We start from the raw sequence: 12,377 nt of genomic DNA on the forward strand, positions 1-12,377 counted from the left end.
TTTCGGCTGGATGTTATTTTAAATACGTTATAATGTGTGCTAGCTTTATATCTTTAGCATACACTGTAATATATCAGCACATGCCCAGGAGACACGGTCAGTTGGCTGTACCAACTCCTGTGGCTCCTTTCAGTGTGGAGGAGTAGAAGCTTTACTCTGCGCCCCTTTCAAATGACCAAGATCTTCTCTCTGTTGTTGTGCTGAGCCCAGGATTCATCAGAGGAAACTTGTATCCATGATGTCATTTCAGTCATAACCTACAGCTTTGATCCTAAGTAAGGAAAGGAATGTAGAATGACCTGAAAATCATCAACCTCAGTTTTCACACATAGCTCTCTCTTCACCGCAGCAAACTGGTATAGAGTTGCACTGGTCCACCAGTCAGTTTTCTGTTCCACTCTGTGGTCATTCATGAACAAGACTCTGAAATACTTAAACTCCTCGGCTTGGGGCAGCAGCTATTTTTTTTTTAAATGTTCATTCAATTGTTTAAATGCTATATATATTTGGGGCTACAACTTTACTTGATCTGCTATTTTTGTTTGTCTATCCCTGAAGGTACTGGAGTTATTTTATCAGAGGGAGATGATCCACCTTTTGATGATGAAGATTATTTTTTTACTTCTGGCGAAATAAATTCAACCTTAATAATAAATGACACTGAACTGCTGCCCTCTCTACTGTCAGGTAATATCTGTCTCCTCTGCTCTATGTCTGTAGTTCTAATTTGTAAATATCTTTACAGGATGCTGACTCCAAACATACTGTACTTCTGACATAGTGAAATAGACTGCTTAACAAATTTATTAGACCATAAGTTTATGAACAGTATTTGTAATTACCAAAATAGTTGTATCTGTTTCTGCAGTGGTTAATCCATCACTTTGTGGATGCTCTTTAATCAAAATGATATTTTGATGGCAAAATCAAATCAGGTCCATAAATATTTGAACAGAGACAACTGTTTTTGTAATTCTGGTTCTGTACATTACCACACTAAATTTTAATGAAACAGCTCAGCTATAAATATAAATATCCATCCATCCATGCTTATCCTTGTCATGGTCTCGGGGGGCTGGAGTCTATTATTACTATTTTTATTGAATGTTTAATGAGTAAATGTAACAGCTTAACCTTAGTTGTTATTTCATTTTCAGATTTTGGCAGTGGTGAAATTCCAGAAAAAGACACGACAGGCTCCTCAGGTAATGTTAGCCTGCTCTGGCCTGTGTTAACAATTCTTGGTTGTTTAAGTCAGAAGTGGATGTTTTGAATGGGATTGGGGTTCAGTTTGAAGGCTAACTAACCATGGTGTACTTATTAATTATAAGTAAGGGGTGGGATGTAGATTGCCCTGGAAATGATCAAGTTCACTTTCCATGCTTATTTCTCTCTTCACCGTGACAAACTGGCAAAGTGTTGCACCAGTCTGTCAGTCAATCTCTGGCTCCACTTTCTGGTCATTCAGGAACAAGACTCCAAAATTCTTCAACTCTCCCCCTTGGAGAACCAACTAATTTTTAACCTAGAGTGAGCACTTGACCCTTTTCTGAGAAGCATGCACTCAGACTTGGAGACTCCTATCTGGATATTGATTTATATTTGTGTTAGACACCAAAGACCTGGTTCCCCAAGTGCATCTACTGATTTTTGAGTGTCGCAGGACACAAGGGTGAACTAAAAGAGGCAACTTTAGTGCGCTGTAGTAAAACATACTAGAAACAAAAAGTAGAAAACTAGAAACTAACAGCGAGGAACTAAGACACTGCGAAACTAAACCGGGAAGCTAGAAAACATAACTGTGAACAGAGGACTATAACGTTACCAGAAACATAGAAGAAAAACACATCACAGTGAGGACACACCACAACACAGAGCACGGCAAACACAGGCCTTAAATACTCACTGGAGTAATCAGGGAATGGGAGACAGGAGAAAAACACAGCTGGGAGAAATTATGCCTAACGAGACAAGGGAAGCAAAAATAGAAACACTGACATGAGAAACGGACTTTCAAAGTAAAACAGGAAACACGACAAGCACAGAGTGAAACTGAACAACGTAAACACGGAACACAGAGACAGGAGTGACAACAGACATGACCGGGGAACGAGATAAATTATAATAATACATAATCAGGGAATATAACTTAAACAGATACAAAACACTGGGTCACTGACGTCCATCTTCAAGGAAACGAAGTCCAGACACTTTTCTTTCCAAGCTCCTTAGACTACGATGACCTGAATGATTGAGAACATTCACAGACAATAGGCACTAAACTACTCTTCTACCAGCCTGCATGGTTTTAACCTGGAATTGTCCATAGACATTCTTGTCATGGATCATGCCAAATTTGTGCTTTTCACCTCAGTTTTAAAAATTTGGGGGAAATCAGGAGTTGTGAGATAACTAGGAAGGACTCACCTTGTAACCTTCCTAGAAAGGTGATGATATCTGATGCACTTAAAAGCAAATTTCTATCACAGGCACATAAGGTTCTCACGTACCTACGTACCTAAGGTAGAATTGCACTTCCAATTTTCCTTAATTTCCAGTGTCAACGAAAGCTGCTTCACAAATTTTGGCTTACTGTCAGCTATTAGGTGATTCTCTGGTCTTTTGCATAACCTCTGAGTTTCTTCCCCCTTCTGAAAGCTTCGAGCTAGCTCAGAATTAGGCTGTTTTTTCTGCTAATGAGGAAATGTTGTTTTGCATGATTGCTTTCTATCTCTCTTCGCAGCTCCCAGAAACCATGGACTGAAAACAACTGGTGCTGAAAATGCTGACCTCTGTTCCCTTGGCCTGAGCTATGTTCTTTTAGCTTTGTGTATGCTAGTATAAAAAAAGTTTGTTTGTTTTTTCTTTTGAAAAGTGTGAGCTGCTTGTAAATACACAGGAAACCTGTTCACCCCCCACCCGCAAGTTTTATCATCCTGCTCTTACTGAGTAGATTAGTGGTTTGATTGTTAAAGTGATTACTTCTGTGTTTCTCGGCAATGAGCTTCTGGTATTCAACATCTGCAACCACAAATCCACTAAGAGCGAGGTGTTCTATTTTTTTTTTCAGATGAATAAGCCATTAGAAATAAAACAATCTTTATTTTTCACCAATTCTAACCAAGAAAACTTCAAATTAGCACATAAGCTGCAAACACCTGACATATACACCATGAAAACTGTGCCTTCTTTATTGGTGCAGTCACCTTTTCCAGGTATGCAAATTTCAGGGTTGAATCCCCCAGTTGCCATGATTGTAATTACTCATGCATGCATGTGGTATATTTTAAATAACTCACTGACATTTGCGTGTGTGCAATCATCTTGTACTGGCAAGGGTTTGAAACTCAAGTTAGTTTCAAAGTGCAGGTGAGCTGCTGTAGAAGCAACAACATTTACCCGTTGTTAGGTGTACATGAAAACAAATGAGAGAAGAAGATGTGTGACTTGTAAAGCCCTTTTAAACTTGTAGTAAGTAGTAAGTCTAGATTTAAATACATACAGGGTTTAAAATGACTTTAAAGTTCAAATGTCCTCAAGACTGCCCTGCACAGAGTCCTGACCTCAACCCAACACCTCTGGGATGAACTGAAGCGGAGACTGTGAGCCAAGTCTTCATATCCAACATCAGTGTCTGACCTCACAGACGCACTTCTGGAAGAATGGTGAAAAATTCTCATAAACTAAGTTGAAAATGTTTGGGCCAACATCATATGAAACCCTGTCACTCCAGTTCACATGCATGTGATGGCAGAGAAGTAAATACTTTTGGTTATATAGTGTATGTAGATCTGACCACTGTGCTGTTAATACTCATGGGAAATAAAGGAACAGCTCAAAGAACAAACAGTATAAATTCACTTTGTTCACTTTGTGTCAGGGCTGGCTCTGGCCCAGCGCTTTCAGTTGGTTTTGATCTCTTGTTATATTTTGAAGATAATGTGGAGTTTGTGATTATTAATTGGCCGTGAATTTTAGTTTAGTCTGTTTCACCCAGGCCTTCTGTGCTATTTGTTATGTATTTCTTGTTTGCGTGTTTCATGTTGTCAAGCCTGTGTCGTCATATCTACGTCGCTCCATGTTTCCTGTTTTATTTTGAAAGTCTTGTGTTTCTTTCTTTAATGTGTTTAGTTTTACTCTTCTCCTGTGATGTTGTTATGTTCATTTGAGTCAGCTGTTTCCCCGTGTGTTTCCACTTCCCCTGTGTGTATTTAAGTCCTCCTTCTTCCTTTGTTCTGTGTCAGGTCGTCTGCCCTCCGTGTCACTTCAGGTTTCCAAGATTTTCATGATTTTGTTCAGGGCATGTTCATGTGTCTAGTTCATGTTTGTATTTCACAGTTTCTTTCATGCCTACACAAAATCATGTTCATAGTCGTCATAGTCATTTCTAGTGTTTCCAGTTTAGGTTTTAGTTTAGCCTTGCCACTGTTCATGTTGTTTTGTTTTGCACTCTTGTCATCAGCCCTATTAAAGTCTCGCTTTTTGTTTAAAGTTCTGTACCGTCTCCTCCCGTCTTCTGCGTTTGGGTCCACTATTCTGCTCACAACACACAGTCAGCTCCCGCTGGCCGTGACACTTTGTCCTACTTCACTTATTCAACAGAAGAAAAATTCAACATAGTAAATGTTTTATACACAATTTTTCATCACAAAACAGTTATATGTCTCATACTGTATTTTATTTATAAAGAAGGAAAGCTTCATATGTATTGCTGTTGTTATTTACGATGTCACTGCTTTCCATCATCCTCACTGCTGATTTTTCTGAATAAATATACATGAAAATTGGAATTATGTACAGTGTTGGGAAGGTTACTTTTAAAATGTATTCCACTACAGATTACAGAATACATGCCCCAAAATGTATTTTGTAACGTATTCCGTTACGTTACTCAATGACAGTAACGTATTCTGAATACTTCGGATTACTTAATATATTATCACGCTGTTTACAACAACGTGAATGTACTGTTGCTGTGTGATTTATTACTATTACTGAAGGTCCGCGACTCCGAACTGTAGTAAAGGGACCTCTGACTAATACGGCGGGGTCCCTGTCGGCTCGTAGCCGAAAAATAGCTTTACTTTGTTGTGTGGGTCAAGTTTGCTAGCGAGAGACAGAGAGAGGCGTCGAAAGGCTGCTCCAACGGAACTTATTGTTTCGGAGGAAAACACGAACACGGTGTACAGTCGAGTCTTAATAGCTTACTTACAACTGGGCTCGTCAGGCACTCTTCTTGGCTGCAGTGGTTATTATTATATTTACATGCTTCCAGCTCCCGTTTTCGCTCGATGACAACTCGTACCTTTCCACTCTCCTTTTTCTCCCTCCTCGCGCTCACAGACACATAACAGGTATGGCAGTCCATTCTCCCTGCAGCACTGAAATGTGACTACACTGCCCATGATGCTACATTCTTTAGGGCTATGTCTGTAACACTCTACCTTTTAGCTTAGCACAACAACAACAACAACAAAAGGCGCTCTCTCACCCAGGAAACACACAGTCGCAAAGAGAGCGCGCGTCACCATGTAACCATGGCAACCGTAATGCTGCCGCCTGGAACAACAACAATATGAAAGAGGAAAGTACCGCCGTGTAATCCATTTATTTCAACAAAGTAACTGTATTCTGAATACCACCTTTTTAAACGGTAACTGTAACGGAATACAGTTACTCATATTTTGTATTTTAAATACGTAACGGCGGTACATGTATTCCGTTACTCCCCAACACTGATTATGTACTGAAAACACAAAGCTGCTGTGTGTCAGCAACATGACTCCAAGCTTCTAACTCTAAGCACAATTCCACTGATCCAAACACCGCTTTAGCAGCAAATCAGCATAAAGGTCATCATATAGCACTCGTCTTTAAAGTACAACACAGTGGCTTCATTAGGTCTCAGTCATATTGCACCTGTTCAAACTTGGAAGAACAACTCAGTCACGTGTCAAAATATTAAAGAGACCTCAAGTGACTTTTGCAGGTGTTAGATAAAAAAATAACAGAGCAGGAAGAGGAAGAGTAGGGTAGAAGTAGGGTAAGGGTAAGAGCAGACCTACAATATTTCCCTGTTCAGCTGAACACTTTGAATTGCCCCAACAAATGTTTTTTTAGTACCTTTTTACAAATCTGGCTTTCTTAGTGTTTCTAATTGCGCTTAATTCAATTCAATTCAATTCAGTTTTATTTATATAGCGCCAAATCACAACAACAGTTGCCTCAAGGCGCTTTATATTGCACAGTAGATTATATGACCCCCTAAGCACTTAAATTAAATTGGTGGGTTTTGCCACATACTGTATAAAAGAGGTAACATCTACACATTGAGTTGGGAGTTCCCAGCAGTCCTGCTTAAGTATTAGTTCAGTTCATTAATTTTAGTTTTTGTCATGAACCGAAGTTCCGAGCGCAGGCAGGACCCAGTAGCAGAACACACACACTAGGGTAGGAGCGAATAAAGAAAGTAATTTTTATTGCAACTAAAGGTGTCCCGTGAGGGTAGCCTGAAAAACAACGTATGGAACCAGAAGAAACCGAGGGACCGCGCAGGGAACGCCGAGAGCGGGGCTGTGAGAGGCTGTAAAACAAAAAGAGAGACAGATTACTGGGGTGCGGAAAAAAGGCAGCATACGAGGGAAGGTGGAGTGTGCGTCTCACGGTGATAGCCGGGCCGAGTGAACCAGAGGGGGGTGGAGCTCCAAAAGGGGTCGAGACGGCGAAGCTGATGGTGAACCAAATCTCAGGCGGACAGGTGGACAGGCAGGTGGCTCGTAAACAAAAACACGCCGAGTTGTGATCTGGGTACACAGGGAAAAAACAGTGTTAGGTCCGATGGAGAGTCTGTCATAAGAGTTCTTTTCCCGCAGGCGTACGTTACCGCTGAGAGGCGACTACGGACTGGCGTGGAGCAGCAGGTAGGGCAGGATTAAATAGTCCACCTGATGATCGCCTGGGATGGGATGCAGGTGTGGGGTTAGCAGCCACGCTCGTGGGCGTGGACATCCCAGCAGCACCCCGGACGCCGGGCCGCGGACCATGACAGTTTTGGGGAGAATCCTGAGTCAGATGGTGGCTGTCACATGATGTTCTTCCCCCTTTTTTTTTCAACTGTGGGTCCTCTCTCTTATTTTGTCAAGTACATTAAGTTTCTTGAACTATAGTTGTGTTCCCTTAACGCATGGTGTTTAGAGATTTGGAGACTCAGCTAACAGAACTATGAGAACTGTGCATGCTGGATGTTGTATGTTTGGTGCTTGCAAATAAGCCAAACACATGGCAGCAGCTCAGTGTAGACATGGTCAAAGAAACCTGCTGAAGTTCAAACTGAGCATCACAATGGACAAGAGGGCTGATTTAAGATGGACTGTCTGAGTATTGCTAATCTGCTGGGATTTTTTCACACATCCTTTTCTAGGGTTACAGAGAATGATCTAAAAAAGAGAAAATATCCAGTGAGCAGTGGTTCCTTTCAGAGGAGAATGTCCAGAATGTTTCACGCTGATTAGAAGGCAGCAGTAACTCAAATAACCACTCATTACAACCAAGATATGCAGGAGAGCATCTCTGAATGCACAACACGTTTAACCTTGAACTAGGTGGGTTTTAGCTGGGGCTTGTGACCAAACCGGATGCCACTCCTACCAGCTAATAACAGGAAATTAAAGCAAGCGTTTCTACAAGATAGAAAAATGTTGCCTGGTCTGATGAGACTCAATTTATACTGCAACATTTAGATGACAGGGTCAGAATTTGGCCTAAAATGAATGAAAGCTATGCATGTCACACAGTGTCACAGGGATCTCAATCCAATAGAGGACCTTTGGGATGTGGTGGACCATGAGATTTTCATCATGGATATGTGTAACTGTGTGATGCCATCAAGTCAATATGAACCAATATCTCTCAGCACGGATTCCAGGACGCTATTAGTGCCATGAAAAATTAAAGGGGGTTAAAGCAGTTACAGTATAGCAAGGTGTGCTTAATAAATTGGAATGTGAGTGTAGGTGGTTCAGGTTTAGTATAATAAATCCATATTTCTACATAGTTTCAATTTTCATAGTATTTGGTACGATTACATTTGATTCAGTTTTATGTATACATCTCCAGTTCACTACAACAGTTGACTAAAGTGAGTTTATACTGGAGGATAAAGACAACAGGCACTTGGTGACTGTGGAGAGGAAAAACTCCATTTTAACAGGAAGAAATCAGCAGTATCAGGCTCAGGGAGGGGCAGCCACCTGCTGCAACTGGTTGAGGAAAATATTTGAAAGGGACAAAGTCTATGTCCCAGTCAGTTACATTATGAGGTAAGTGTTTATCACCCCAGGTAAAGTTAGTAAATTTAAGCTTGGGCTTCCAAAGGACTTGAAAGAATTCATCCAAGAATTTCCATTAGATGAACAGAAGAGGAACAGAAGATACTGAATCTGGTTGTTGACTGTTAGTCTCAGTAATAACTCACAAAGAATGAAAATCAATACTGATAAAATGCAAACAAGACTTTCAAGTTAGCTCTCAGAACTGTGCTTTTCTAGTTCGTACAGTCACCACAGGTATGTAAAGGTCCAGGGTTTGAATCCCACAGTTTCCACCAGAATAATGATTCATGCGTGTGATATTTTACAAAGTGCTCGTTGACATTTGCGTGCCATCTGCTCGGACTGGCAAAGGTCAAAAGCTGAGTTGGTCCTCAGAGTATGCAAACTGAAACCTCTTGGTTTCAAGGTGTACTGGAGCTGCTGTAGAAGCAACAGGTTCTGACTGTGGCCATCTAGCCACAAATAGGCCATGTGTGTCATTTTCACAACTAGTGAAGAAAGAGTTAAAATGTAGTCATGGTGAGATTCAGTTAGTTACTTTGTCGGGTTTTCTTCATACAAAGCAACAAAAAAAAATGTTTGCTTTATATTCTTTCTACATCTCATCAGCTGTATATGTCTCATAATATTGATTTATTTTTATAACTACTCATTGTTATGTACACCTCTGTCTCCTGAAATATTTACCATCCAGTTACTGAGCTGACTATCGTTCTTTTTAACCTGCTCTCTCCTCGCTGACTCACGCCTTGTGCTGATTGGTTGCAGGAAATCATGTTCATGCTGGTTGGCTCACCTCCATCAGCTCCTGCATTATTCCTCACTTGGTCTTTGCTGTCTTGTTTATCACTTTTGAGGTGAGCTCGGACTTACCAGTAGTACTATTTTCATTGATGGTTGTCAGTAATATTAGTTGGGGTCAGTGATGGGAATAACAAACAAATCGTGGCAGGATCAGCCTGATGTTATTTGTATCCCGCTGTAACTTTACTGTATAAAGAGCTAACATCTCCAAAATGTCAGGAGTAGTTAGTCATTACAACAAGTGTTTGTGAACTAAAAATCAAGAATGTGGGATACTGTTTGTCTGTGATTTGAAGAGCCCAGTGCTGCTCCCGACGAAGGGAAACCAATTCTGCAGGGGAGACCTACCTTGGCACTTGTGCAGGTGAAGCCAAAGGGAAGATATGCTTCACCATATTTTCTAGTCTTTGGCTTAGAATGAAGTTGGTTTGGAAACATATTCAGCGATGCTTCATCTCCTGCTTTGCGTTTGTGTTGGAGCCCCGTCAAAAAACCTGTCCATTATGCTAGCAGTGTCCAAGCACTGTTTTTGTTTTTTTTTCCTTTTCATACCGCGGCCCCCTCCTGCAATGGTTCTGCGTGCCCTCTAGGGGGCGGGCCCCACACTTTGGGAAGGTCTAGTCTAGCACAACACCTGGAGCTAAGGGGGCAAAACAATCGCATGAGTGTTGCTGTATGACTGACAAAGAATAAAGTAGTTGTGGTAAGCCAATCACATGACCACTTAAAGACAAAGCAAGGTGACATATCCCATTTTTTAAATTGTGTTGATAGGCCACGTAAAACCAGTCATGATAAACAATATATACACTGTGTTTTTTCCTCAATAGTTTCGTCACGTTTACTGTCTAAGGACAGTGCTAGCAAGCACTCTGTGCTTATGAGCAAAAAAAACAACAAAAAAAAAAGACTGGGGAAGTCTTAGGAGTGATGGCGAGAGAGAGAGAGAGAGAGAGAGGAGTGGCACAAATAATTTGTGTGGCATCTTATTGAATGAAGAACAGCTGATTGTTCTGTAAATAGTTTGAAATGGTTATTTAAAAAAATCAAGGTAAAAGGTAAATGGGGGGTAGGTGGGAATAGATGGGAAGAACAGCACCAGCAACAGCAATTGGTAACCAACATTAACTCATGAACGCATTAACACCTCATGAAGCCTTGACTTCAAACTCTCTGTTGTGATGTTTTGATCTATTGCCCCAGAATGAAAAACTGCCATGGAAGGAGAGCGGGGAGTTTTGGGGGTTTTAGTGAATGAACTGAAGCTTCTTTCCTCTGACAGGGGCAACATCAATGTTAGAAGTCAAAAATTAAATAAATTAAATAAAAAACAAGTCACTTCTTTAATAAATATCTTATTATTTTTGTCAATTGTGTATAAAAAGGCGGCTGGGCAGTGTTTCAGGCTAAGGATATTACTTCCTTATATCAATGACACAGTATTGTTGTTAAGAATATTTTTAAGATTTCAAATGTTGCTGAAAATGAAAGCGAGCTGACATGATGTACCGTTTTTAATCTTTCAGTTTCCTCCTCAAATACCCAGTCATGACTGCATCTGTTTCCTGGGGGCAGTTGTGGCTCAGGAAGAGGTTTAGTGGGTCGTTTATCAAATTACATGGCATGCATGTTAACATATCCTTGCAGTGCGTGTGTGTTAAGACAAGGTGTTTTGGTTTAGAAGTCACTAAATGGGCATAATTGGGTGAATGTACTGAAAGCACTTTGAGTGTGCAGTTAGTTAGAGAGGAAAAGCAGCAGTCCATTTACAATATGATTACATTATACTGTGAGACACTGTGTCTGTACATTTCTTTTTTGTTTTCTTTTTTTTTTGCCTGTTTTGTTCGGTACTTTAGCAATCAGAATTATTGTCTGCCAAAAAAGATGCCCAGCAGATTTGTTTTTCCAAGTGGGTCATTATGGCTTTACATTGGTATATTGGTCCATTTGATTGATCTTTATTATTGTTTTTATTATTATTATTATTAATAATAATTTATTTATTTATTTATTTTAAGTTATTAGAGACTGGACAGACATGAATGGGGGATAGGAAAGGGAAAGAAAGAAAAATAGGGGGGAAGAGGGTCAGTGAGAGAAGACACTAAAAAATAATCCTCCGGATCACCTGTTGGAACAAAAAAGAAAACAAGCAAAAAGAGAACAACACAGCAGGGAGACCACAGCAACAACCAAGGTAAGTAGAGTAACAGTAAATAATAATTATTGAATGTTACTGAACAGCACACAAGACCGACGGTACACAGTATGCTTTGAGGCAGCAGCCAAGGAAGATATAGTTTTTTTCTGTGAGCACCCGTGTGTACACCTGCTGTCACAACCTCAAAAGGTTTCTCCATGCAACTATCTGCTAGAGGGTGTGGGGAGTCATAGCCCTGCCCCCCAGGGCATGAAGCAGGTATGGTGGAGATCCAGGCCCCAGACATCCAGAGGCCCCCTAGAGTGCGAGAGTCCAAGCAGAGATACGTGGGGGGTGGCCCTGCCGAGGGTGCCCCGACCCCCGGAAGGGGCCCGACCAAGCCACGGGCGCCAGGATCCACCAACACATCGATGGACGAGGGCATCAGCCACCGCCAGGGAGTGTGGTGAGGGGAGATATAGGCCCTCACACCGGGGGGGTGGGGGGCTGAGATGCTCCCAGAGAGGTGGGTGGAGTCCAAGACCCGACCTGACATGTTTAAACCATGTTTAACACAGCGGCTCAAATTTCATCTGAAATTACTGATCTTGATCTTGCTCTGCCTCTCATATTGTTGCCATCCTTTATCAGTGTCATCTTTGCAACATCAGTGATGTCTGTGCTGTAGTTTTGTGTAACTTCTCCCTCGTGTGGTTAACATTAGACATCACATGAGAATCACTGTGCGAAATCTGACAAGACACGCAAGTTGAAAACTATTGTAAGCCACAAAAAGCTTGAGACATTCAATAATCTGGATCAAAACATTGAGACTGTGGTTAAAAAAATGGGACAAAAGCTGCAAATTTAAAGCATCTAATGCACCAAAAGCTGGATTTCAAACACTTTAGGCAATCGTTTCCCTTTCTGGAGTTTGTGTAAGCATTTTTTTAAATGCTATATGGTGTGTCGTGGCTTTAAACCAGTGAAAATTAACACTAAAGAGGTCCTGCCGATGTGTTTCTGAGGTGAGAGGCCAAAACTGAGCTAGCATCCTGTGCCTGTGGTCGATGACTCAGTTCCTGAGAGCGAGGGAAACA

The 12,377-nt window shown here is 41.1% G+C and overlaps 2 long non-coding RNA genes across 3 annotated transcripts; one reads left to right on the forward strand and one right to left on the reverse strand.

The window, feature by feature from the left end:
* The first annotated feature begins 616 nt into the window (after window positions 1-616).
* LOC146713893 (uncharacterized) lies at window positions 617-4,504 on the forward strand. The gene is made up of 3 exons (XR_014918736.1): window positions 617-687; window positions 1,158-1,205; window positions 2,744-4,504. It is a non-coding gene; the product is annotated as an uncharacterized LOC146713893 (long non-coding RNA).
* Window positions 4,505-6,461: 1,957 nt separating this feature from the next.
* Window positions 6,462-7,265, reverse strand: LOC146713894 (uncharacterized). Of its 2 annotated transcripts, XR_014918742.1 has the most exons (3): window positions 6,884-7,265; window positions 6,664-6,803; window positions 6,462-6,583 (listed from the first exon to the last, which is right to left on the reverse strand). It is a non-coding gene; the product is annotated as an uncharacterized LOC146713894 (long non-coding RNA). The 2 variants fall into 2 exon arrangements; XR_014918741.1 differs by having other exon boundaries at window positions 6,664-7,265.
* Between the last annotated feature and the right edge of the window lie 5,112 nt (window positions 7,266-12,377).

Source organism: Copadichromis virginalis, linkage group LG3 (genome assembly GCF_057382275.1).
Source record: "Copadichromis virginalis isolate Kocher_CV1m ecotype Utaka linkage group LG3, C_Virginalis_male_GT1.1, whole genome shotgun sequence".
In the NCBI taxonomy this organism is placed as follows: Eukaryota; Metazoa; Chordata; class Actinopteri; order Cichliformes; family Cichlidae; genus Copadichromis; species Copadichromis virginalis.